Below are 27,785 nucleotides of genomic sequence, written 5' to 3'. Positions count from 1 at the left end.
GCCTCCCGGCCCTTCACGGACCCCCCCCCCCCTGGGCGGGAGCCGCGTGACGACCGGGGCCTAGTCGGCCAGGCGAGCTCCGCCCCCCAAGCCCGCAGGGCAGGCGGGAAGGCCGACCGGACGCGCGCGGCGGCCTGGGAACCGAAGCCGACGCCCGCCACGCCCGAGGCGCCTCCGGCCCCGGAGGCCCCTGAAGACACGGGGATTGCGACCCGCGGAGGGGTTCCGTCCTCCCCGGCCGACGCGACGGATTCGAGGGCTCTGCGGGCGCCTCGCCGACCCTCTCCGGGCCGCCACGTCCCGTTTGCACGTCCCTCTCCCCCCCCCCCAGTTCCCGCGAGAAGAGCCGCCGGAAAGAAAGACGGAAAGAAGACGGCACGTCCGCGGGGCTCCAGAGTGGCTCGCGCGCCCGGGTCGCCGCTCTGGTCTTTCTCGTGGCTTCCGGGCTCCCCTCCCCCACCCCCCACCCCGCACCCCGCGGAGACGGCTTCTCCGGGCGTCAGGCGTCCGCCCCCTCGAGTCTGCAAGGCGGCGTTTTCCGCGCGCTTCGCCAGAGTTCGCCCGCGCGTCTGGAGCTTGTCAGGGACCGCTTGGGCCCCCGCCCCGGCCCGGGATTTGACTGTCGTCGCCGTCGCCCCTCAGCACGCACCGGGCCTCCTGGCCACGCGGCCTCGGTCGGCCGGGGCGCCTGGCGACGCGTGGCGCCCCGCCCGGCCGTCGGTTGACAGAACCGGGCGCGACCGCCGCCCCCTCTTTCTGAAGACCACCCTGTCAGGCTCGCCAAGCGGAGCCCCGTGGCCCCGACGCCAGGCTCCCGAAATCTACTTAGCAGAAAGGAACTGCTGCCGGGTGCACCAGAGACGGTTCGCGGTCCCGGGGTCCAGGACGCAGGAGCGTCGGGGGACGAGATGGAAGCGGGAGTTTTTACTGTGCATATACTTTTTGGATACTTTTGGGGGGTTGAATCACCGAGTGTATAACTATTCAAAAAATCAGATAGATTGAAGATTTTTAGAGCTTCAGCAATATATCGACGCGACAACATATATGTTTTTACATGTAAATGTTTATTTGCTCTCGAGAGCGAGGAGGACAGAGAGAGGGAGACAGAGGGTCTGAAGAAGGCTCTGTGCTGACAGCAGGACCCCCGAAGGGGGATCTTGAACTCAGGAACCAGGAGATCATGACCTGAACCGAAGTCGAACACTTAACCGACCGAGCCACCCAGGTGCCCTGATGTGACAATATTTTTTTAATTCCGAGGCACAACCTAAAATTGTTTTCTTTTCCGGGCGCCCGGGTGGCTCAGTCGGTTGAGCATCCGACTTCGGCTCAGGTCAGGAGCTTGTGGTTTGTGGGTTCCAGCCCCGCGTCGGGCTCTGTGCGGACGGCTCAGAGGCTGGAGCTGCTTCGCCTTCTGTGTCTCCCTCTCTCTCTGCCCTCCCCCGCTCACGCTCTGTCTCTCTCTCTCTGTCAAATATAAATAAAACATTAATAAAACTTTTTTTTTTTTAAATCACCGAGGGCTTGTAGACAAAACAATGCCAATTTGTTCACCTATGCTGAGTTCCTTCCTCCCCTGGGCACCGAACACACCGATCACTCCTATTATGTTGACTTGCCTACAGGTTCACCTCTTCTGCCACCCGGTCTACTTCTCCAACCGTAGGGTGGCATGTCTTATCTGTCCTTCCATGGATCTGCCCTCGGGTACCTGCTTCCCTGCCCATCTGCTTCAATACATCTCCTTCACGGACCTCCCTGGTCCCAGGAGGCACGTTGACTCCTCCTTTTCCACCCGTGCTGACCCCTTGGATACAGTGACTCAGCTTTTGGATTGGCCTCTTGCCTTGGCACTTGGCCCCTACACGATTCAGCTTCCTGTATCTGCTCCCTGGCCACTCTCCGTCTGCCAAGCAGCTGAGGTCATTTTCCGCTTGTCACCATGTATGGGAATGGACGGCAAAAGCCGCCATCACCCAGTCTGGAAACTTCAGCATCATCCGTTTCTTCTGCTCCTCACCCCCTGGCCCTCCATGCAAGTTCATTCCATGGCAGCGTTACCTCGAGTATGTCCTGCCTTCTGAAGCCACCCTTCCATGCTGCCTGAGATCAGGGGCCCATCCTCCCTTGGTGAGCCGCGGCACCAGCCTCCCGTCTGGCTGCTCTTTAGTCTGCGTCCCTCCGGTTCTTTCTCTACATGCCCGGCAGAACTCTTGTCCCCAGATGCAAATCTGGTCACGGTGCTCTCCTGCTGAGAAAGCTCCACAGGTCCCGGATGCTGGCGGACCGAGTCGGAGTTCTTGGCTCACTAGAACAGGTCCCTCACACCGTATCCCTCACCCTTCGCTCCAGCCACAGCCCGTCCTCCAACTGCACCACACTCCTTACTCCGACGCACCAGAGTGCTGGCCTTCCGCGGGGTGTTTCTACCATCCTCGTCTTCTTCCGTGTTCCTCCTTCTTCCAGGACTGACCACGTGGCTTGGTTTGCCCAGAACGGTCTCTGCTTACACCTGTCATTCAGTGTAGTTATTAGGAGCCTCCCTTTCACTCTCCAAATGCCCTGGTTTGGTCAACAGATGACGTGGCCCCACTGCAGTTGGTCTGACGCTTCACCTGGAAAAATCTCTGCTCATCTTCGAAGATCTGCTCCAGGTGCCGGAAGAAGCGCTGGGAAGCCTCGTGTGAGTTCCCTGGAGGAAGTCGGCTGCTCCTTCCGTGCCCCTCCAGCCTTGTATGTGTAATTCATGACAGCGTTAACCCTGGTATATTACTAGAGACTTGTTTGTATGTCTGTCTTCCTTGCTAGACTTCTTGAGTCTTGTGTAGTTTTGCATCCAGAAGAGTCCCTGACAGGTAGCAGGTGTTCATTTACAGTTTGCTGAAGAGGAATGAGAAAAGGAATTCGCGAAATGTTTATTAAGAACTATGTGCCAGGCACCGTTCTAGGTTCTTTGGCAAGACAGATGAACATCCACATTCTCGCAGAGTTTACACTTAGTCAGAGGAAACAGACCAAGTGGGTTTCTGAACAATCTACTGGTGAGAGTGTAAGTACAGTGTTGGCTGTAACTAAGCAGGCTCACCCCTGGAGCTGGGGGGGGGGAGTCAGCTTCCCTCGAGGCACTGGGCTGTCTGAGGGATGGGGGCCCCCCTGGCCGATACAAGGATTCAGTCAGAAGGGAAGAAGCAAAGAACAGATTCAGGTGAACAGGGTCCGTGTGGGGCGGGACCGGCAGAGTAATTCACTTCCACGCCACAGCTGCCTCCGGCAATGTCTCCCTTCAATCCTGTCAGGGTGTCTCTGGGACGGTATGTTTGATCTCATTTGAATATAATCCAGAATGTTATTGTGAAGTCTTGGATGAAAGGCTCCCCCGGCACACACGACATTTAAAGCGTGTTGTTCGTCTTTGTTCACGGTCAAGATCGGTCAACCTTGTCATGAAAACTTTCCCTGACCACGGCTGCTCCAACTTTTGCATCAATGGTGTTTCTAGTCATCGTAATATCAAATCTGTAGAAAAAAAACATACCCACAGAAACTGTTACCATTCAAATATTAAAGTAAAAATAGATCTACAGGCATGAAAATGACAATACTATCTATTCCATGGACATAGTTCTGATAGAAGCAAGGCACCCAGGGACACTAGCTCCAAGAGAGATCTCTCTAGGATTAGGCCCCAGCCTGGAGAGCCCTAAATACCTTTCCTCCTGGGTCCATAATTATGGTCTGAGAAAGTCTCAATCCCACCAAAGGCACATCAAAGAAAATTTCTTCAAATTGTTTTTTTCCTGAGATGATGGAGTAACAAGTTTACGGATGAGACTATCAAGGAGACGTGTTGATGATGTTGATAATGAAATCGGTTGGAGAACATGCAAACTAAATCAGAAAATACTGAATGAAAATCCTTCTGTGCTTTTTCCTTTGAACGCCTAGGTCAAAGCCACCCATGCTGTTTTCTGCAATACTGCACCAGTGTTCCAATGAGGCGAAACCCGCTCAATCCGCGTGATCCGTTATCTGTTGTAACCTGAAAGGTGTCACTCTCACTTGATCCCCTTTTATGCCACAACTTCAATTGAAATAATTTTCCTGCTCCCAATACTGCAGTAGGTTTCTTCCTCTCTTCCCCCCCTTTCTTTCTTTCTTTTCTTTTCTTTTCTTTCTTTCTTTCTACTTTGTATTAGGAAATGTTCAAACATACTTTAGAAAGTAGACAGAATAGTAAGATGAACCCACCTAAACCATTACCTACTTTTTCTACATAAAACGTACATATAGTAAAATGCATAAACTTTTTTTTTTTTTTTAATTTTTTTTTCAACGTTTATTTATTTTTGGGACAGAGAGAGACAGAGCATGAACGGGGGAGGGGCAGAGAGAGAGGGAGACACAGAATCGGAAACAGGCTCCGGGCTCTGAGCCATCAGCCCAGAGCCCGACGCGGGGCTCGAACTCGCGGACCGCGAGATCGTGACCTGGCTGAAGCCGGACGCTTAACCGACTGCGCCACCCAGGCGCCCCAAAATGCATAAACTTTAAGTGCACAATGTGTTTGGACAAATGTATGTGCCTGTTTCACTGCCACTCCCAATCAATATATAAAACATTTCCATCACCACAGAAAGCTCCTTAGCCATCCTCCAATTTTACCAGGCATTAATACATGACCATGCTTGGTTTATCCGTATCCCTCCCCCCACAATTCCCAGGATGATTTTGAAGCAAACCCAGACATCGTATTATTTTACCTGTAAATATTTCCTTCTGTTTCTCTAAGACATAACCAAAATATTACTATCACACTTAAATGAACAAGAATTTCTTAACATTATCAAATATCCAGCCTGTGTCCACGTCTCCTCAACTCTCTTTTAATAGATTTATAATTGGTTTCTTTACTTTTGATCTATCCCACTGATTTTAAAAAACACCCCAGATGAATATTTCCAAGCCGTTGTCACGATTATCTACTGAGTACTCCTTAGGCTATTAGAACCTGGATTCAATACAGAACTTTCCAATTTCAGTTTCCAATTTTCCTCTTCATGCAGCTTAGCCTTCAGCAAAAGTAGGCTAATTTTTGTATGAAAAAAACAAAACCCTGGCTTCCACGACTCTGGAATTTGATTATGTGTCTCTTCTCTTCACCCTGCACGCAAATGGTCATTAAATAAATCTCTGTTGAACACCTACCAGGCATCAGGGACCGGTTAGTAGCTAGAGAAGCCAGCAGTCAACAAGATAAGTACAAATTCCGCCCTCACAGAGGATTATGGCATCTCCTGTCTCTACTTACTGAAATCGAATTTACTTAAAGGTGAGGTCCAAATGTCGCGTTCTGTGCAAAGTCGGCCTTGATCACTTCAGGCAGAAATACTCTCGCTCCTCTTTTTTTTTTTTTAAATTTTTTTTTTTTTCAACGTTTATTTATTTTGGGGACAGAGAGAGACAGAGCATGAACGGGGAAGGGGCAGAGAGAGAGGGAGACACAGAATGGGAAGCAGGCTCCAGGCTCTGAGCCATCAGCCCAGAGCCCGACGCGGGGCTCGAACTCACGGACCGCGAGATCGTGACCTGGCTGAAGTCGGACGCCTAACCGACTGCGCCACCCAGGCGCCCCTCTCGCTCCTCTTAAACTCTTGCTTTACTTCATTTAAACTGCCCCTAGAGTATATACCACATAAGGAATCTGAACCGAAGATATGTAGAGAGAAGTCCTTCATTTTTGTAAGACCTTCAACATCTAATGGGAACATAATGAATGAGTAAATGAATATGTTAAGAACAGTTACAACACACACACACACACACACACTCAGCTCAGCTGACAGTGAGTGTGTCAAACTCATCATGTGAAGGCCCTGAGTTCAGTCCTCAGGGAGAACAGCTCTCTCCTTCCTTCTTTAGCAATTGGTCTGGCCTAACATTCTGTTGGCAAAAATAAAGGGTGTATCAGGGGCACTAAGAAAAAACAAAGAAACACATGCACACACAAAAAAATCACCCACTGACTGCTGAACCTGAACCAACTGTTTTAAGAAAAGGTATTATTGAGACATTCTTCACTCGGTACAAGGGATTACACTGCTTTAAGGGCACTTCCAGGGACCCCTGGGTGGCCCAGCTGGTTGAGCTACCTACCGACTTCGGCTCAGGTCACGATCTCACAGCTTGTGAGTTGGAGCCCTGCGTCGGGCTCTGTGCTGACGGCTCAGAGCCTGGAGCCTGCTTCTGATTCTGTGTCTCCCTCTCTCCCTGCCCCTCCCCTGCTCATGCTCTGTGTGTGTGTGTGTGTGTGTGTCTCAATAATAAATAAACATTAAAAAATTAAAAAAAAAAAAACAAAAACAAAAAAGGACACTTCCGGGGGAAAGTCCACATATAAAAGCAAATGAGAATTGGCCTGGAGATGAAGTGGATACACCTCGAAGTCTTTTCCATCTTTTAGTTATCTCATTCCATTAGGGTACGTTTCTAAACGTGGTGCACAGAATTAAAAAGCTGATTTTCTGCAGTCAGAAATCCTGAAAAATTCTTCTCTAAATTTTTGAAAACGTAAAAAGACATAAAGAAGAAAATTAGAATCCCCCATAATCCACCAGTCAGACAAAAATCGTTCTTGGGGAGCTTGGGTGGCTCAATCGGTTAAGCACCCAACTTTGGCTCAGGTCATGGTCTCACGGTCCGTGAGTTTGAGCCCTGCATCAGGCTCTGTGCTGACAGCTCGGGGTCTGGAGCCTGCTTCGGATTCTGTGTCTCCCTCTCTCTCTGGCCCTCCCCACTTGTGCTCTGTTTCTCTCTCTCTCAAAAATAAATAAACATTTAAAAAAATCGTTCTTAACATTTTGGTGTGTTTCTTTCCAGTCATTTTTTGCTGCGAGTAGAAAAAGGTTGCTTTTGGGGCGCCTGGGTGGCTCAGTCGGTTAAACGTCCGACTTCAGCTCAGGTCATGATCTCACGGTTCGTGGGTTCGAGCCCCGCGTCAGGCTCTGTGCTGACAGCTCGGAGCCTGGAGCCGGCTTCGGATTCTGTGTCTCCCTCTCTCTCTGCCCCTCCCCCACTCACACTCTGTGTCTCTCCTTTTCAAAAACAAGTAAACATTTTTAAAAAATTAAAAAAAAAAAAAGGACAAAGTTTGCTTCGGAGTACTAGATTTCACGCTGGTGCTGAGGATGGGTGGGCTTACCCAAGGAAAACGTTTTGTTTTCCATATTAAGCAGGGTGGTCTTTGTTCTGCCTTTCCTCACAGATGACTCTGTTTTTTCCCCACCTTTTGTTCTCGCCCTTTGCCCACCAAGCCCACAGTTCTGATCTGTGACCCTAATTGGAGTCTTTACTCCCATCTCTGGTCCCAACATCATGTCCCAGATCAGGATCTCACAGTCCTATCCCATCCCCCTTTGTATCCATTCACCTCACTGCCTTGACTCAAAACCAAGTTCCTGGGCCACATCTGATCTTCACTATAATTTGTTTTCATTTATCAGCATTTCCCCCACGACATTAAAGAGCCTTTGTGAATTAAAGTTGAATAGTTGCATGTTATTCTCATCTTAAACATTCTCCTCATATTGACCTGATGTTAGTTTTGATTATGAATTATGAATAACTCCGTAATGAATATGTTTGCAAACAATCTTTACCCATATATCAGATTACTTTCTTTTTGTTAATTTTTTTAAGTTTGTTTATTTATTTTGAGAGAGAGAGAGAACACAAGTGAGTGAAGGGCAGAGAGAAGGAGAGAAAGAATCCCAAGCAGGATCCACGCCATCAATGCAGGGCCCAATGTGTTAACCAGGTCTCGGACTCAGAAACTGTGAGATCATGACCTGAGCTGAGATCAAGACTCGCCCACTTAACCGAATGCCCTCCCCAATCAGATTACTTTCTTAAGTCAGACACATAGAAATAAATGTATTGACATAAAATATGGCCTAAAAACACCTGATACATTCTGCTAACTTGATTTCTAGAGAGCGTGCAAACTTACCCTCCCACAGCAGAGCGTACTGGGTCTATCTTGTTGACTGTTGCCAACACGGGGTGTTATTGTTAACACAGAGAACAAAAAGGAATTTGGGAATAGAAAAAAGCTCTCGGTGTGGTCAAGAGCATCTATGAAAAATGTACAGCTAGCATCATACTTAACAATGACAGGCCACATGCTTTTCCCCCAGGATCAGGAACAAAGCAAGGATGTCCACTCCCACCACTTTTATTCAACAGTGTATTATTTTTAATATTTACTAATACGAGATATTTAAAACCACTGTACTTTCACATTTGCATTTCTTTGTGAGAGTAACTTGTTTATTAGCAATTTGCATTTTCTCTTTTGTGAATTATGTATCTGTAGTCTCTGCCCATTGGTATCCTAGGGCTTTTTAAGTTATTTCTGTAGGCTGCCTGTATTTTTGTCTTGAATATTTATTTCTACACATCTTGTTGTTGGCTTTGGTTTGAATGCCGTATTTTTTGCCTCAGAGAAGTTTATGTCATTTTATTTTATTTTCTGTGAGCAGAACTACTGAGTCTATCTCATTTTAAACTGCATTTATGCTTAACCATTTCTTCTTTTTGTTGTTGTTGTTACATAAATTAACACATTTACTATAGGCCAACCGGGTGTCAAATGGTGGAGCTTCTACTGGTCTGGAAATTCCTTTAGTCTTTTGCTTTTGGAAAATTGTTTTATTTTAGAGAGATAGCGTGCGAGAGGGGGAGAGAAGCGTAAGCAGTCTCCATGCTCAGCATGAGCCCGATACGGAGCTCGATCCCGTGACCCTGAGATCACAACTTGAGCCAAAATCAAGAGTCAGACACTCAACCGAATGAGCCACCCAGGTGCCCCAGTCTCCGACTTTTTTTAATTTTCAGTAGGCCCCGTTGTCCAACATGGAGCTTGAACTCATGACCCTGAGATTAAGAGTTGCATGCTCTACTGACTGAGCCAACCAGGCACCCCTCAATTCCTTCAGTCTTTTGATGTCTGCCTTTACAGTGGCGGCAGAAGTGGTGTGGAGGGTCCAGGCACCACCGGCTGCTGTTTTCGTGAGGGAACCACAACCCCACAGCTCATCCCTTCAACTTGGTTTTGCCACAGAAGGAGCAAGTGTATTTGGCACGCTGGCTTCTTTCAATTTTCTTCACCATTTTCCTGAGGGAGGCACCATAACAGGGTGAGGGAGATCTTCTATTTACTGATGATTCCTAACATCTTGGCGTGTTTTACCAAGTTGCTGCAAACCAGGTCCCAGCCCAGAGAGTAAACTTTTTTTTTTTTTTTTTTTTAAATAGTACTGCATGGTACTACAGTAATTACATTGCTTCTATGTTCAAGAACTAGTAGGTTAGTGGGGTGCCTGGGTGGCTCAGTCGGTTAACCGTCCGACTTCTGCTCAGGTCACGATCTCCCGGTTTATGGTTTAGAGCCCCGCGTCGGGCTCTGTGCTGACGGCTCGGAGCCTGGAGCCTGCTTCGGATTCTGTGTCTCCCCCTCTCTCTGTCCCTCCCATGCTCATGTTCTGTCTCTCTCTGTCTCTCAATAATAAATAAACATTTAAAAAAATTAAAAAAAAAAAAAACAACTAATGGGCTAGTACACAGCCCTGTGATTTCAACAACCAATTTTGCTATGAAAAGTAGTTCTTGTATCTTGCAATTGGTGTTATTTGTTTCATTAGGGTGCATCAACAGGGGAAAAAATGGCTCAGAGAATCCAATTTGCAATATTGGCTCAAAGTTATAATGTGCAGGGTTTATACTCAGTTCTGGGTCATGTTTTCATCTGTAAGACTCCATTAAAAGGATAGCGAGGTTCATATCAAAAATCATATAGTAGCTAAAGAGTATGGGGCGCCTGGGTGGCGCAGTCGGTTAAGCATCCGACTTCAGCCAGGTCATGATCTCGTGGTCCGTGAGTTCGAGCCCCGCGTCAGGCTCTGGGCTGATGGCTCAGAGCCTGGAGCCTGTTTCCCATTCTGTGTCTCCCTCTCTCTCTGCCCCTCCCCCGTTCATGCTCTGTCTCTCTCTATCCCAAAAATAAATAAACGTTGAAAAAAAAAAATAAAAAATAAAAAAAAGAGTATCATTTTATCTTGTCTGAACCAACGCAATAGGGCCAAAATCTTTAAACAATTATATAGGTGCATAAAATTTTATGATAGAACTTCACAGGGAAAAATACTTTAATGTGAATCGAAATTCACCTAACTATTCAAAAGGGAAGTGGAGAAGTGTTTCCTCCTATTCGAGAATAGCTACAGAGTAAGGAGAACAAATAAGTTACTTTCGTGTACCACCAATCGATAGAGTCTTCTGAGTGTACGGAGTATTGAATTTTCCAAAGGTTGCTACTCTACAAAGGGATAATTATTTAAATGTTAGTCTGCTTGTAAAAGTGACTCTGAAGAATCTTTTATTTTACTTTATTTGTGGCTTAACTCATATGGAGTCCCTCCAGGTTAACACCTGCCAAATTACTGTATTTTTACCCTACCTCGTATTCTCTCGTTTGATAATGAGTCGGATGTGAGTCACTAAGACAAGATGCACCTCGGAGTAACTATCTTCCAGAATTATTATAAGCATATGATGAATGAGATGTTTATGATACCAAAATTCTCAGCATAAAACAAAGGGAAAATTCAGATGAAGCAATTTAGAAGAGTAATTTAGAGAAAAGTACAAAAAAGAGTCCTGGATTACTGAACTTCAAAAGGAATTCATCAGTCACCATTTCAACACACATCAGAGGAGAGAGAAGAAAATGGCACCAAACAGCACAGCTGCAAGGTGTCCTGGACCTGCAAAGGACCCTGGCTGCTTCGCTGGCTCTGCCTCCCCCGTGTTCGGTACAGTTCAGCCTTTCTAGAATGTGCTTTCTGCACCAGCACAGTGCCCGCTCGTAGCAGGCACTAAGTGGATGATCGCTATGATGAACACCTTTTGGTAGGTCCTGGGGGAACAGAATCCACCTGAAAAAGGTGTACCGAGGGGGTAGGCTCTGGGGCCAGACTGTCCAGATGCAGGTTCCAGATCCGTAATTTACCCACCGTGTGACCTTGAACACGGTTGCCTAACTTCTGAGTGGCAGTTTACTCTCACTGGAAATGAAAAGAATCATATGCTTTGTGTCAAGATTAAATGAGACAAAGCATAAAAAAAGAACCGGTGTACAGAGAGCATTTGGTATACTTGAGCTATTCACACACAGAGGAAGGAAAAGCGTAACCCACTAGATATTTCCTATCCGGATCAGCCTATGCGAGTAAAACAAAGCAAAACGAAGTATATACAAACACATTCTCGGGGCTATTGAGTCTGTCAGGATTAGGATTTGCTGCATATATATTCAAACCGGCAGTTCAGAGAAAAAGAAATTCATTTCCCTCATGCAGAAAATAAACCAGAAAGTAGGACTTTCTACCGAAAAGCCCAGGGCTGGTCTAATGGAGTCACTATTAGCTGGATCCAAGTTCCTTTTCTTGCACTGCTTCTGCCTCCTTAGTGAGCCGCCTCTTGGTTCTGGAAGGTAGCTTGACCGCCGTGGTCTCCTTGTCCAAGCAGTGGAAAGGAGAAGGGGGGTGAGGGGCCGTTCTGCCCCTAACCCTTTAGAACTGTTTGCCAGCAGCTGCATCCAACACTTCCACGAACACTCCACTGGCCAGAACTTGGTCTCAGAATCACATCCAGCTATAAGCAAGGCTAGGAACGGGGCACCTGGGCGGCTCAGCTGGTTAAGCGTCCAACGTCAGCTCAGGTCATGATCTCGCAGTTCGTGGGCTCGAGCGTCGCGTCGGCCGGGCTCTGTGCTGACAGCTCAGAGCCTGGAGCCTGCTTTGGATTCTGTCTCCCTCTCTCTCTCTGCCCTCCCCTACTCACACTCTGTCTCTCTCTGACTCTCAAAATTGAGTACGTGTTAAAATAATAATAATAAAAAGGAAGGCTAGGAAGTAGTCTTTACTCTGAGTGGCCTTGTGCCCAGCCAATAATTAGGGGTTCTAGTACAACAAAGGAAAGAATGGACATTAGAGAGGAAAACAGGGTTCCTTACCACAGCCTGGTAGGTAACAAACTGACTCTGAGAGAGAAACAGAATGATGATATTCAAGAGAATAAAGGCAACCCTAAGATTCACGTATTTGCTCGCCTATCTGCTAGGGCACAATTGTCAACGGTTTGTCTTACTGCATTTTATGCTTCGGTCCTAAAACTCATAAAAAAGGATTATGTTCTCAGCCCTCCTAGAAATGTTCACCAGAGTATCCTTCCCATTCTGCTCTCCTTGGCTTAAAAGAGAAGGAAAGCTCTTGGGAGGATTTCAAAGAAAAGCCACCAGAATGACTCACAGCTCCAAACAATAAGACCTAGAACGGACTTTCAGGAACAGCAATGAGTCAGACAGAGAAAGAAATGGCTAGAAGGTGACTGCATAATGATGTTCTGCTACAGAAAGGGTTCTGACGCAAAGGAGAAGGAGGTGGGGGGGGAGGACAAGGAGGAAGGCCAGCTGTTCACCTCCACCAAGGACTGAGGAAGGAAAAGGGAGGCCGAAGTGACTTCAGGTGACAGGGATTATACAGTGAACTCTCTGAAGGCTGAGATGTGCTGCTCTTGAGGGCAGGGGCTGGGGATTGGAGGGGCAGGGCACAGGCAGGGGGCCGGTGGGCGACTTGAGCAGCTACAGTTGGCTTCGTTTCCTGTGCCTCAGTTTCCCTCATGGAATACTACGGTTTCGAGTTCAGAAAACAAACGCTACGTTGACTTGAAAGTTAAGCTCTGGTTTCGCATGGGTGCAAAAGAGTAACAACTGTGCGGATGTCAGTGTGCTGCAGAATAATCCTAGGAGGAGAAAGGAATGGATTTTCTGTTTTCAGATAGCGTTTTTTTTTTTTTTTTAGTTATACCAGGAATGTGATGGCAGTCCAGTCAAGACAGTACCAGAAGATGCATTTCACCCACGGCAAACATTAAGCGATGCCAAACAAAATATACAAGGAGAGAAGAAAGGGGAGGGGGTGCATGACTGAAAAACAAGGTAATCACTTCCGGCATGGGGGGAGGGGGCAGGGGGGCAGAAACACAAAAGAATAGGAAGAGCAGAGGGAGGCAGCACCCGGGCCCTGGGTCTCCAAACAGGCAGTGGGAGCTGAGAATCTGGCTGGGGCACAAAACCTCCTTCCTCCTCCTCTCCCCCCTCCCACTCCCACTCCCCAGGGGTGACTGCTTTCCCTTTTGAGCTCTCCTGGTGGCTGCTCAGGAGATGAGGCCCCTCAGCATGGGGGGGGGGCATTCCTACCTCTGTCCCCTCCCCCTTGTTCTGTCAGAGTGTGCCATCGTTCTAACACTTTCGCTCTGTGCTAGAACCCTAACCAAGTCTTCCGCACTCCTGATTCAAGTTCGCTGTGAAGGCAAGTAATGGGACTGGACCCATAGAAAATGAAAAGTACCCTATGCCATTACACCCGTGTCATGGTTGAAGAGAAAGTTTTCTAAATTCTACTTTTGGGTCAGAATCATGTCCTGTTTTCGTTGGCTTCCTATTTGGATCATGGCTTTCTTTTTTGGGGGCGCAATGTTTATTTTTTTTTTTGAGAGAGAGAGAGACAGAGCACAAGCAGGGGAGGGGCAGAGAGAGAGGGAGGCACAGAATCCGAAGCAGGCTCCAGGCTCTGAGCTGTCAGCACAGAGCCCGACGCGGGGCTCGAACTCATGAACTGCGAGATCACGACCTGAGCCGAAGTCTGGCACTTAACTGATTGAGCCACTCAGGTGCCCCCGGATCATGATTTTCTTATAGAGCATTTGTTTCCCTCAAGGGAAGTTTCTTATCTCCGTGTGTGTGTGTGTGTGTGTGTGTGTGTGTGTGTGTGTGTGTGTGTTTGTAAGTAGTTATCGAAATGTCTTCATTTTATTGTTGACAACTTCCAGGTTCCTCAATATTCGGTGTGTGTAATGACATCTATTTTGTTTTTAAAGTTATTCTTTGCGGAGCCTGTTTACTCCCTCCTTTAATTTGAAATGACAGCTTTGCAGGCCCAGTCGCACAAATGACCCCCTGCGGTTTCTTTTCAATGATTTCCTGAGCTGGATTTGTGTCTCCCTCTTCTCGGATTCCTTCTCAGCTTGGGAGGAACACATCCTCAATTAATTGGTTTTTTTTTTTTTTTTTCCAGAAAGGGTATATGTAGACTTAACCTTTGTGGGTGTTTACCGTTTTTATCTTATCCTCGCCTTACTTGTTCGACCGGATATGGAATTCTTGGTTGAAATAGTTTTTCCTTATCAATTCAGAGTCTTTGCTTCACTGCCTTCTAGCAGACAATACTGCTTCAGATATGTCTGGGGCCAGTGTGGGACTCATTTCCACCTGAGAAACTTATTTTCTTTCCTTTCTGCAGAATCTTAGTATTTTTCTTTAAGTTGGCATTCTAGGGGCGCCTGCGGGGGGCGGGGGGCAGTTTCAGTCTGTTAACCTTCCGAGTCTTGATTTTGGCTCAGGTCATGATCTCATGTTTCAGGAGATCAAGCCCTGGGTCAGGCTCCGGGCTGACAGTGCTGGTGCCTGCTTGGGATTCATTCTCTCTGTCTCTGTCTCTGTCTCTTTCAAAATAAAATAAACGTTGAAAAAAATAAAGCTGGCATTCTGAATGTTCCCTTGAATACATCTAAATGTCGACTCAGACCGCCCTCTGCCCTCCCCAGAATGGGAGGTGGGCAAGAAGTTTCTTTCAATCCCAACACTACAGTCTTTCTACCACCTCAGGGGAATTATCTGCTGCTATGTCTTTTTTTTTTTTTAAACGTTATTTATTTTTGAAAGAGCGACAGAGCGAGTGGGGGAGGGGCAGAGAGAGAGGGAGACACAGAATCCGAAGCAGGCTCCAGGCTCTGGGTTGTCGGCACAGAGCCAGACGCGGGGCTCATGAGCGGGGCTCGAACTCATGAGCCGTGAGATCATGACCTGAGCTGAAATCGGACGCTCAGCTGACTGAGCCGCTCGGGTGCCCCAACTGCTCTGTCTTTAAAAGCTTGTTCCAGGGGCGCCTGGGTGGCGCAGTCGGTTAAGCGTCCGACTTCAGCCAGGTCACGATCTCGCGGTCCGTGAGTTCGAGCCCCACGTCGGGCTCTGGGCTGATGGCTCGGAGCCTGGAGCCTGTTTCCGATGCTGTGTGTCCCTCTCTCTCTGCCCCTCCCCCATTCATGCTCTGTCTCTCTCTGTCCCAAAAATAAATAAACGTTAAAAAAAAAAAAATTATAAAAAAAAAAATAATAAAAAAAAAAAAAATAAAAGCTTGTTCCTCATCCACCATCTCTTCCCGGAGCTCCTCACAGATAGATGTCGGCTCCACGTTTAACCTTCCCTCGTTAGGACTCCATAATTTGGAGCACCTCTCTGGCCATCTCTTCCAGATCCACGTTCGATCGTTTGCTTCATTCAGTTCTTTTATTCTCAGTTTTCATTTTGGTGATCCTGCTTTTAATTTCCGAGAGTTTTTCGCTTTCTGAGTGTTCTTTTTTCATGGCCATCTGTTTCTATTTTTTTCCTCAATAGATAGTATGTCTTTTTGGAGCTTAGATTAGAAAGTGTTCTCAAGTCCTATTTCTTGCCATTATCTGTCTCCCACTCTCTGAAACGACGTGTTCTGTTTGTGCAAATCGGTCTTTCACAGCATGAATTTCTTCCAAATGCCTCATGATTTTGATTGACATGGCTGATGGACGATGGGATATATTGGCTTCTCTGGTCAACACACCTGAGTTTGCTTTGCAGATGGGAAGGCCTGTTTACCCCAAAGGCCTCTCCTTCACCCCACTGCCACCCTCCACCCCCAACAGCCCAGGAGGAGAGCAGGAAGACTCTGGGTAAATGGGTGTGTCCTCCCCACAGACAGGATTCTCAGAATTGCCAGAATAAGGAAGAATCTCCCCCTGAGAGTGGAGTCTCCTGCCTGTGGAGGCCCTGAGTCTCTCAGCACCTGGCCTGCCTCAGTCCACAGCACCCCCCCCCCATTTTCCCTCACCCTGGTAGCTTTTACTCTGTTGGAGGAGGGGTGCACAGGGGTGCACCTGGGGCAAATGGTGCTACTCCAGATATTTAATGGAGGGGAGGGGCTGATTGAGCCATCCCGTAGATGGTCCTTCAATCCATCACCCCTCCCCTCCCAACCTGCTGACTCCGTGTCTTGGAATTTCTGCAGAGTTCTGCCAGGCAAAACAGCCACCACCACTTCCATGGTGGCTTAGGGTTACCATTTTATTCTGCTATAATCCTATCTACTTTCCTTTTTTTTTTTTCACGTTTTATTTTTGAAAAGAGAGCACATGCGCACCCCCAAACTAGCCAGGGGAGGGGCAGAGAGAGGGGGCAGACAGAGGACCGGAAGGACGCTCTGCACTCACAGTAGAGAGCCCAGTGTGGGGCGGGAACTCACCAACTGCACGAGATCACGACCTGAGCCAAGGTTGGATGCATAACCAACTGAGCCACCCAGACACCCCCCATCTACTTTCTATGGTCTCTAAACTTCAAAATGTCTTGTCTGTGGATGGGGCTTTCTTGTTTGCAAGGCTCCCATGGTCATTCCACTGGTTTTCTGTCTCCTTTCCCATTTCAGTGGGATCTGCTCAGCTCTGGGACTACAACTGGGAAGAAGGCAGACACAGTCCCTTCTCACATGGAGTTTATGTTCTTGAGCAGTGAGTAGTAGTAAGCAAGCAAGTACAGTTGAACGGACCAATCTGGCATTAACACAGTGAGTCTTGCAGGAGGGATTCCCTAACCAGATTTACGGGTAAGAAAAGGCCTGGAAAGGAAAGGATGTCCCGGCTGAGATCTGAAGAATGGGCAGGTATTATGGCAAAGGGAACCAGCACCTATACATGGCTTCTGCTGGAGATGCTTCTGCACATTATCTCCCGAATTCTCTCAGTAATCCAGTGAGAGAGGCATTATCGATACCAGTTGAGAAATTGACGATGCGGTTAAGTAACTTGCCCAAATCGCCCAGCCAGTAAGTGGTGATGCTGGGATTTTAATCAGTTGGGCTATCTCTAATAGCTACATGCTTTTCTACATTAGGTGCCAATTTCTTTTCTAGCTTTTAAAAGTTGTAAAAGACACATAATGTGAAATTCACCATCTTCACCATTTTTAATCTTACAGTTCAGTGGCAGTAAGGACATTCACACTCTGGTGCGGCTACTACCACCATTCATCTGCAGTGCTCTTTTCGTCTTGCAGAACTGAAACTCTATCCAGTAAACAACTCCCCACTCTCCCTCCTTCTAGCCCTGGCATCCACCATTCTAACTTCCGTTTCCGTCTCTAGGAGTTTGACGACTCTAGGTACCTCATATCACCGGAATTGTGCAGTATTTGTCTTTTTGTGACTGGCTTATTTCACTCAGCATAATACTCTCAAGGTTCATCCATAGATGCCAGTATCTTTTTAATACCCTGTACCTCCTGATAAGCTCTAAAAGGAAGAATGTGTCCCAGCCTGAGCTGAAAAGGGGAGGATTAGGTTGTGATAAAACTCGATTATTATTAGGAATACAGTTGAAGCTATGATGAATCAGCAGAGGACCCTAGAATTTTCAAAACCTCAAATCCTGCACTAAGGAGCGCATACGATCTGTCTCCATTGTATATGAAATAGTCAGAAAGTACATCGTGTCCTGGCAATATAACTTCAATCAATGTGATCCAGAGAGCTTCCTGTCCAATGACATGACTCCTAAATTCTATGTCTGAGCAAGGGACCCTCCTTTAACATTGGATCAGGGTCCATGTATTCTTTCGCATACAAATGTGCCCTACATCATGTACCAGTATGGTGAATGGTCGCCATGTGCAATTCCAGACCCCATCTCCACCTTTTCCATTCTGCCTTGGGTCCTCCAGGCTGACCCATAGGGATGGATTTCAGTCGGATTTGGCTAATCGGAGGCACTAGCAGGAGATTGGGGAGTGGCTGGCATATTTATTATCCTGGCTCTCTCTCAGCAGCGTTGCTGTGAGTTGGCTGCTCCAAAGGCAACACTTTCTGGCACCTGGTATGCAGCTAATGACCTAGAAAATGCTTTCACTACGCCCCTTCTCTATCGGCAAAAATAATTAAAAGTGGTGTGCCTTCCTATGTCAGGGACAGCACTATATCTTAACTGTCTTGCCTCAGGGCTAAATCAAATCCTGCTGTCATAATTTAATCTAGAGGGATGTGTTTGTCTTGATATCCTACAAAACATCACACTGGTCCATTACACTGATGGCATTATACTAATTCGATCCAAGAAGTGGGAGGCGATAAGCACCTTAGGCACATTGATAAAACACATGCATGCCAGGGGGTTGGGAGATAAACCCCCAGAAGTCCAGGGGCTGCTGAATCAGTGAGGTTCGTAGGGGAGCACTGGGGTACCACGTTGTTCCACAAGTGAGGCACAATTGTTGCACCGTGTTCCAAATACTACACAGGAGATACAATGCTTCTTGGTTTTCTTTGGATTTTAGAGGCAACTTAAGCCAGAGTTTGATGTGCTGCTCTGACCTAATTATTGGATAGCTTACAACACCACCAGTTGTGAGTGGGCACAGGGTATGAAGAGGTTCTGCAACAAGTCCAGGCTTCCTTACAAGCAGTCTAACCCGCACACCCAATAGCATGGAAGAATCTGTGGCGAGCAGGGATGCTGTAGGGAGCCCCTGTCAAGACCCACTAAGACCCAAGTGAAGTCAACTGCTGACAACTATTTTCACTTGAAAAGCCGGTCCTGGACTGCCTGAGGTTCCCAATAGAGACTGAATATCTGACCCTGGGTCACAAATGACTATGTGAGTTAAACTGCCCACCGTGACCCAGGGCACACTCAGCAGCATTCATCGTAAAGTATAAATGATATATGTGAGACCAATCTCCAAGCAGATCTGGAAACCACAGACTTCCGGACCAGGTGGTTTAGGCTCCCGTGGTGCCTCTTCCTACTGCTGCGCTGCCCCTCTCTCAACACACATCAATGGCCTTATGGGGAGTTCCCTATAGCCACTTACAGAGGATGAAGAAGTGGGGGCCACATGTATTAATGGATGTACATGGTATGATGCAACCACACGGAAGTGATAAGTTGCCCAACTCTAGTCCCATTCAGGGATGGCCTGATAGAAAAGAGTGAAAAGCAATCTTCCCAGTGGGCAGAGCTTCAGGTATTACACCTGGTTTACTGTGTACGGAAGGAAAGGTAGTCTCAAGAATGACCCATCTGATTCCTGGGCCGTGGTTAACAGGTTCGCCAGATTGTTCAGGGAGTTGGAAAAAATAAATTGCCTGTTTGGTGAGATGGCTGGGGCAGAGGTTTGTGGATGGATTTTCGGAATGTGCGTGGAGTATAGAGATAAGTATATCCCATGTAAATGCGCACCGCAGCATCTGCTGTGAAAAGAGTCTCTCAATAATTGTATTAGTCATCTCAGGCTGCCGTAATAAAATTCCAGACTGGGGGGCTTAAACAATAGACATTTTACTTTTTCACAGTTGTGAAAGCTGGAAGTCCAAGATCAAATTGCCATCAGGGTTGGTTTCTGGTGAGACTTCTCTTCCTGTAGAAGGCTGCCTTTTTTCATGTCCTCACATGTTTCTTTCTTCAGTGCGTGCAAATAGAAAGAGCTCTCTGATGTCTCTTCCTCTTCTGGTTATTCCATCATTCCATTTATTTGTTTCTTCGTTTATTTCTGTATTTCTTTATAACCTTTCCCCCAGCTTTATTATGATATAATTGACATAGAATCTTCCTCTTTTTAGAAGGAGAACAGCCCTGCTGGTTTAGAGCCCCACTCTTATGGTCTCACGTAACCTTATTTCCTCCTTATGGCTATCTCTCTAAATACAGAAACACTGAGGGCTAGGGTTTCAGCATATAAAAAAAACTATAAGACAATTGGAGAAATGTGATCAGTAACTGAATACTGATGGTATTAAGGGATTGTTGTTAATTTTTTTTAAGTGTCCTAATGGTATTTGGGTTACGTCCTTTGGAGACGCACATTGAAATATTTATAGATGAAATGAGCTAATGATTGGATTTTCTTCACAACAGTCTAGAAGAGTAGGAAGTGGGTGCTGACGTTGATGAAACAAGATTAGCCATGAGTTGGTAATTATTGATGCTGGGTCAATAGTATATGATGGTCCACTATACTGCACTATTTTATGTATGTTTGAAGTTTTCTATAATAAAATTTTTTTATCTTTAAGAGTCAGTGTAAAAATATGAAGCATTGAGGCTGAGGTGGGGTTCAAAGGAAAATCATCCTGGGATGGGGGTGAGGATGTTGGAACAGATGGGACAGGATGATTGCTACCTCGCACTTTTGCTCAAGGTAAGATCGGAGATTCTGACTTTTCCCACTGGGAGGTGGAATGTCGATTGTTTATTTTTTAAAAGTGACATATAGTTGACATGACATTAGCCTCAGGTTTACAATTTAAAGATTTGCCATAAGAAATCTAGTTAATGTCTATCACCACACATAGTTACAATTTTTTTTTCTTGTGATGGGAACTTTTAAGATTTACTTTCTTAAGAACTTTCAAATAACATGATTTAAGATTTACTCTCTTGGGAACTTTCAAATACAGTATTGTTGACTGTCGTCACCATACTGTGCATTACATCCCCAGGACTTATCTACTTTATAATTGGAAGTGTGTATCTTTTGACCTCCTACACCCGTTTCTCCCACCCCCTACCCCCTACCTCTGGCAACCACCAATCCGTTCTTTGTGAGTGGTTTTTTTTGTTTTTTTAGATTCTACATGTAAGTGAGGTCATATACCATTTGTCTTTCTATGTCTGGCTTACTTCACTTAGCATAATGCCCTCAAGATCCATCCATGTTGTCACAGATGACAGGATTTTCTTCTGTTTTTTGCTGAATTCTATATAATATGTTTTCTTTATCCATTCATCCACTGATGGACAGTTAGGCTGTTTTATGTCTTGGTTATTATAAATAATGCCACATTGAACATGGGGTGCACATATTTTTCGAGTTAGGGTTTCATTTCCTTCAAATAAATACTCAGAAGTGAAATTGATGCATCATATGGTATTTCTTTTCTTTTCTTTTTTTTTTGAGGAACCTCCATACCGTTTTCCACAGTGGCTGCACCAATTTATACTCCCACCAACAGTGCACGAGGGTTACCTTTTCTCCACATTCTTGCCAATACTTGTTATTTCTTGTCTTTTCGATACTAGCTATTCTGACTGGTGTAAGGTGATATTTCATTTTGGGTTTGATTGCATTTATCTGATGACGAGTGATGCTGGGCACTTTTCATGTACTTGTTTATCTGATTATTTCTTTATGATCAGATTTACCAAAATGGTGATGTGAGTTGCCTCCAGATTAAAGTGGGAACAAGAATCTTAAAAAGAAAGACCTTTCCCCAGTCTTTCCCCAACCTCTTGATCGAAGATGTAGCAAAATGGCATGCAGAAAGGAAAGCAATCCTGATTACCCAGAGCTTCTCAAACTTTATGTTAGACATCACCTGGGGACTTTGTCAAACTGTAGACTCTGATTCAGTATGTCTGGGCCAGGGCCAAGATTCCAAATTCTAACAACATCCCAATGATGTTGTCTTTGGACCCCACTTGGAATACAGGCGATGGCTCTGTGGTTCACAAAGCTGTTATCGTTTAGAATTACCTGGGAGCTTCTACAAAATACTAATGGCTAAGTCCTTTTAAGAAATACTAATGGCTAAGAACGTTAGAGATTGTGATTCAATTTAACTGGGGCTTGGGTATTATTTTTTTAAAGTCTCCCATATAATCCTAATGATTCCTTAGAGGAATATTTTTAGGACCCAGCAACATAGTCTATTCTTCCCATTTACTAATGATGCATTTTGAATCAACCATTCATTCAATCATCCTTTCATTTATTCAATTTCCAACTCTAATGATTGAATGCTCTATTTTAGAGAAATTACGTCTATGCATTCCTCCTTTTTCGAATAGTTTTTAGCATCTTCTAGAAATATCTACATTCTTTCTACTGGATTTTCACTGGGTTACTGCATAATGAAATTAAACTCTGAATAGCATCCTTCCCACAAATTTCACACTAAGCTGCTGCTTTTGGAACTAGACAATGGCACAGGAGAACAATATTAAACAGTCTAGAAAGGAAGAAGGAACACCTATTTTCAGTTGATATTTCATTGGAGGTTAACATTTCCTTTGTTCAATCTTAAGCACTTCCTCAAGGAATTATGCAGAATGAGCTTTCTAGGTGACTTCAGCTCTGGGGCAGAGATGCAGACCTCGGCGTTTATCGAATGCTTTCAGAAAGCAAGGTAGAAAGGTGAAGTTTTACTCTTGCTGTGGAATGTCCTTATGGATGTCTCCCTAGGCACACGTGCAAAAGTCATGATGGTATACACACAGGCGGAACTGCTGGGTTTCAGGGTATGTGAATGTTCAACTACCAAGATATTACCAAATTGTGTAGTATTTATGAAAGTGCTCGTGTATATTTATCATCCCACCAGCAGTATGGTAGAGCTTCTATTCATCTCTGAGACTTGTGATTATGAATTCTTAATTTTAGCCACTTTAGTAGGTTTTGTGTGTTATCTTGTTATAGTCTTTTTTTAAGTTTATTTTGAGAGACAGAGTGTGTGTGCACAAGTGAGGGAGGAGCAGAGAGAGAATCCCAAGCAGGGTCCATGCTGTCAGCACACAGCCCAATGCGGGGCTCGAACTCAGGAACCCCAAACCCTGTGAGATCATGACTTGAGTCATAATCAATAGTCAGACACCTAGGGCGCCTGGGTGGCTCAGTCAGTTAACCGTCCCACTCTTGATTTCGGCTCAGGTCATGATCTCTCGGTTCAAGGGATCAAGCCCCACATCGGGCTCTGAGCTGACAGTGTAGAACCTGCTTGAGATTCTCTCTCTCCCTTTCTCTCTGCCCCTCCCCCCACTGTCTCTCTTAAAGAAGTTGAGCAATTTTTCATGTTTATTCTCCTTTTGTGTTTCGTCTTCCTGTGAAACATCTGTTTGGATGGTTTTTCCATCGGTTGTTTGTCTTTTTTTGTTTGTTTCAGAGTATTAATCTGAATACTATCTTCTTTGCCAGCGACAGGTGTTGCAGATATCTTCTCCCAGTTTGTAGACTGTTTTTGCACTTCCTTGTTGGCATCGCTTGATGAACAGAAGTTCTTAACTATAATATAGGCAGATGTAGGGGCACCTGGGTGGCTCAGTCGGTTAAGCCTCCGACTTCAGCCCAGGTCATGATCCCATCCTTTGTGGGTTTGAGCCCTGCATCAGGCTCTGTGCTGACAGTGTAGAACCTGCTTGAGATTCTCTCTCTCCCTTTCTCTCTGCCCCTCCCCCCACTGTCTCTCTTAAAGAAGTTGAGCAATTTTTCATGTTTATTCTCCTTTTGTGTTTCGTCTTCCTGTGAAACATCTGTTTGGATGGTTTTTCCATCGGTTGTTTGTCTTTTTTTGTTTGTTTCAGAGTATTAATCTGAATACTATCTTCTTTGCCAGCGACAGGTGTTGCAGATATCTTCTCCCAGTTTGTAGACTGTTTTTGCACTTCCTTGTTGGCATCGCTTGATGAACAGAAGTTCTTAACTATAATATAGGCAGATGTAGGGGCACCTGGGTGGCTCAGTCGGTTAAGCCTCCGACTTCAGCCCAGGTCATGATCCCATCCTTTGTGGGTTTGAGCCCTGCATCAGGCTCTGTGCTGACGGCACAGAGCCTGGAGACTGCTTCAGATTCTGTGTCTCCCTCTCTCTCTGCCCCTCCTCCGCTCACATTCTGTCTCTCTTTCCCGAAAAAATAAACAAACGTTAAAAATTTATAACATAGGCAGATACATCAATCTTTCTGATTTGAGCTTTTTGTGTCTTAAGCACTTTTTCCGTACACAAAGATAAGATAGTCTTCTATTTCTAAATGTTTAAAGGTCTTACCTTTATACATTTACATGTTTAATTATTCTGGAATTAAGTATCAAAAGGCCACCTTTTTTTTTAAATGTTTATTTATTTTTGAGAGAGAGAGAGAGAGAGAGAGAGAGACAGAGTATGAGTGGGGGAGAAGCAGAGAGAGAGAGGGAGACACAGAATCCGAAGCAGGCTCCAGGCTCTGAGCTGTCAGCACAAAGCCTGACGCGGGGCTCAAACTCACAAACCATTAGTTCGTGACCTGAGCCAAAGTCAGACACTTAACCAACTGAGCCACCTAGACATCCCATCAAAAACCCACTCTTCAGGGCTGATTCACATGTGGAAAAGGTATCCGTAAATTCCTCCCAGGAAAAGTTGCCTGGTGTCTGCTCTATGGCTGATGAGATCCTCCCCTTATACATATTTTGAGCTTGTTGCTTGCAGGCCAGGAACAGTCTAACATGGGGACCCTTACAGTCATAGTTACTTCAGGGTGACCTGGTAGAGTAGATTTATTTCTCAGTTCTCGATCCCAACAGATCTGATAAAGGAAGTAAAATACTTCTGAACATGAAAGGCAATTACAAGGCTACGGGCTGAACAAAATCCCCCCAAAAAGCAGAGTTTTAGACCTCCATATGATGTGACTGCATTTTTGATAACCATTCAAAGGATCTTCTATGAAAACAACTCTAGTTACTCCTGTACAAATAAGTCAAAGGACACACACAAAAACAATTAAAAACAATTAAAACAATTGTTACAATTAAAACAATTTAAAAACAACAATCACCACCACCACCACAGGCCAACCCTGCTATCAAATCCACATCTTAATGGCAGGAACTTGACCAAAAGAAGGAAGCAGGAAGCCAACACTGATACATGACTCTACTCCCAACACGACTAAGCACTTCAGAGACGGCAAGAAGGAAAAAAGTAAAGCACTTTGCATTCTGAGCTAAATTAAAAATAACAGGACCACCCTAACTGGCTTGGGTCTCCAAGCTCTTAAAATAGTGAACATCCCATAAACCTGGTTTCCAAACAAGAGCAATTCCGCTCCTGATCTTGTTACGTTGGCATCTGAGACTATGACTTGGTCTTTGTGACTATAACATCACGTGAGGAAGTTGTCTGTTGCCAGCATTAACACACGGATATAAACTTGGAAACCTTGATAACTTTACGGTTTCTTGAATCAAATGCTTACCAGGTTCTCTACTGGGGGAGCAGATCTTTCTGAAATCTGACTTCCTTCTTGTCTTTGCAAATCCTTTCCCTTTGAAAACCTTCTGTTTCGGAGTCCGCCTTTAGCCTGTGCAGTTGGGTGCTTCATCTGCCTATTGGTCATCTTTCTCGCTTGGCACATTGAGCCTTCAATGTGATGACGTCTTCTTTGTTCGCAGCTCACCCACACACCTCATGTTTTGACTGGGAGTATTTTCATTGGCATTTTACACAGATTCCTCCTGGATACTGTCCACAGGCTAGCTCTTGGTTTCCTTCTAAAGCAGCAATTCACAGCTCCGTCCTCTCAGAAACATGTAAGAGGAAACAAAAGGACACTTGTAATGCCACCTCTTTGGTTTGTTGTGGCTCAACCTAAGCAAAACCTAGCAGTTGGAGGTAAGCCAGTCATTAGATTAGTGACTTCTTGGGGCGCCTGGGTGGCTCAGTCGGTTGGGCGTCCGACTTCAGCTCAGGTCATGATCTCACGGTTTGTGGGTTCCAGCCCCGTGTCGGGCTCTGTGCTGACAGCTCGGAGCCTGGAGCCTGCTTTGGATTCTCTGTCTCTCTCTCTCTCTCTCTCTGCCCCTCCCCTGCTCTCCCTCTCTCTCTAAAAAAAAAATAAACATTAAAAAATTAAGTTAATGACTTCTTTTAGCAATTTTTATCACAAGCCTTCCTTATCAGGAGAAAAAAAACCCCAGTATTCTCAACTTTATAAACACCTGTAATAACAAAAGATCTTGGGCCTATAGGAGTCAACAGTTTTCTCCCATCTGCTCTTTACTTTGGACAGAGTTTACATGTCTTCTTGGGGTGACTGTGGCCAAAGTGGAATATCTGTGGCTCCCTTGGGACAGATCTTCACATTCTTACCCCTAGAATCCTAGAATAGAGGGTTGATGCAAAGGCCCTGAGGTAGACACATTTTTTTTTAATGTGAAGAGATGGAAACCATCAGAGGCATCATAAAATGAGTTGACTTTTAGGTCAAGCCGGGAAGATGCTCACCTTCTGTAACTTTCGGTGCATGTGGAGAACAGTCCTGGGTTCGGATAACACAACTTCACATCCTCCTGTGAGGCTCCCAACACTAAATCTGAGCTCTGAAGACACAGGGAATGTTCCTTGACAATGGACAGATGCCAAGCAAGTACCTATATCCCATTTCTACCTCCCTCCTGTTTCCATCTTCTAATCGTTGCGGCCAGAAGTGAAGTGGAGAAGCCAGGACGCCAGCGGTGGAGAGGAATGTCTCAGGAGTCTCTACCGGACTCGAGCAGACATACGCTTCTGACACCTCACATGTCTCAGAGGATGTGAGACAGTCGGTGGTGGTTAGTGAACCCAAGTTCACATTCACATAAAATCCGAGCATACAGCAGCACGGGCTTGGCGCAGGCGTGAGCACCTTCGTCTCAGCCACCCTCCCGAGGGCCGTGTTGATCCGGATCTTGCGTATCTGAGAAATGTCAAGATGCTGGCGAGAAATGAACAGCCCGTCTGGTGCTTTCTCGCCAAATGCTGAAGGCAGGGGAAGCATAAGTTGTTTGCAAGATGTCAAGCAGAGGTCTTCAAACAGTGCAGGTAAAAGGAAGAGATGAGTCTTTTCCGGTTTTCTGTCACGGTCACACACAAACCTGCCGACCTAAGGCCCATGCTCAGTGCTCGACTCCAGAGTCCAACTCTCTGAAAAGGTCCGCCAAACGTCCTGCTGCCAGGTTTTCCTGGCCTTACTTATTCTGGGAGAACTGAAAGCACCCGGAGTGGATGAAAAGTCTTGTCAGTCTGCATCACCGAGGAGCCCAGGCGCCTTGGACAGAAGGTGCGTACGTTATGGAACAGGGTTCCTCAGAGTAGGCCCCACAGAAGGGGCAGGTCAATGATTCCCAGGGCTCGGCCACAAATCTCCTCAGGCATCCAACTCTCAAGACTCCCAGATAAGCCGGAAGGGATCTGGACCGGATGCTGCCCTTTTGTTGGAATCAGGAACGCCACACCCGTGTCACCCATTCTCTCCACAGGACAGACGTCTCTGAAGACAGCAGAGTAGACAACTCCAAACCTTCATCCCTTCATAAAAGCAGGGAACAAGCTGGCAAGAGTTGTCACCGTGACGTTTTTCAGAACTCTAGAATCTAATAAAAGAAACTTTCAGCAACCAGAATAAAGCTCCCTGGGGAAAAAAAAAAAAAGCCAGCTGAATTTTGGTAAGAGAGCATTTCGACTGACCTTGTTACCATCTCCAACGCAGCTACAGACTCGAAGACAGAAGTCCATTTTCCTGGTGCAGGTTACTGGTACCGGAGGGACCAGAACCAATCTTATCTTACCTCAAAGAACCGTGGATCCACGTTTTGACCTAAGTAGCTCCCTGAAGCTCCCCGTAAGCTCCTTGAAGGATCTGCTCAAGGACTTGCCTTTGTTTCACACGCCTCAGCTCCAAGGCAGTTTCCTGGGTGACATTTGCAAATGTATAAGCGGCTGCCATCTGTGGCAAAGGGTAACAATTAGGGCGAGCAACAGAAAAGCCAAAATGCTGGGAAGAAAGAGGCTGGAG

At 45.9% G+C, this 27,785-nt stretch overlaps 2 long non-coding RNA genes across 7 annotated transcripts in view; both read right to left on the bottom strand.

Annotated features, from left to right (window-relative positions):
• Window positions 1-1,046: 1,046 nt before the first annotated feature.
• LOC147584875 (uncharacterized) lies at window positions 1,047-5,405 on the bottom strand. The gene is made up of 2 exons (XR_015253989.1): window positions 5,312-5,405; window positions 1,047-3,519 (listed from the first exon to the last, which is right to left on the bottom strand). It is a non-coding gene; the product is annotated as an uncharacterized LOC147584875 (long non-coding RNA).
• Window positions 5,406-5,634: 229 nt separating this feature from the next.
• LOC147584874 (uncharacterized) overlaps window positions 5,635-27,785 on the bottom strand; it is a 36,829-nt gene continuing 14,678 nt past the window's right edge. For 4 of the 6 annotated variants that reach the window (XR_015253978.1, XR_015253981.1, XR_015253980.1 and 1 more), the window contains 3 exons: window positions 27,458-27,716; window positions 26,237-27,363; window positions 24,775-25,529 (listed from right to left, as the gene is read on the bottom strand). This is a non-coding gene — a long non-coding RNA (uncharacterized LOC147584874). Of the gene's footprint in view, window positions 5,759-24,774; window positions 25,530-26,236; window positions 27,402-27,457; window positions 27,717-27,785 lie in introns of those variants that run through there. The other 2 variants (XR_015253986.1, XR_015253979.1) reach the window with 2 other exon arrangements.

Source organism: Puma concolor, chromosome A1, assembly GCF_028749965.1.
Source record: "Puma concolor isolate L17-30 chromosome A1, mPumCon1.1.hap2, whole genome shotgun sequence".
In the NCBI taxonomy this organism is placed as follows: Eukaryota; Metazoa; Chordata; class Mammalia; order Carnivora; family Felidae; genus Puma; species Puma concolor.
The sequence above is the reverse complement of the archived record's forward strand: the minus strand, read 5'-3'. Positions and strand labels throughout refer to the sequence as shown.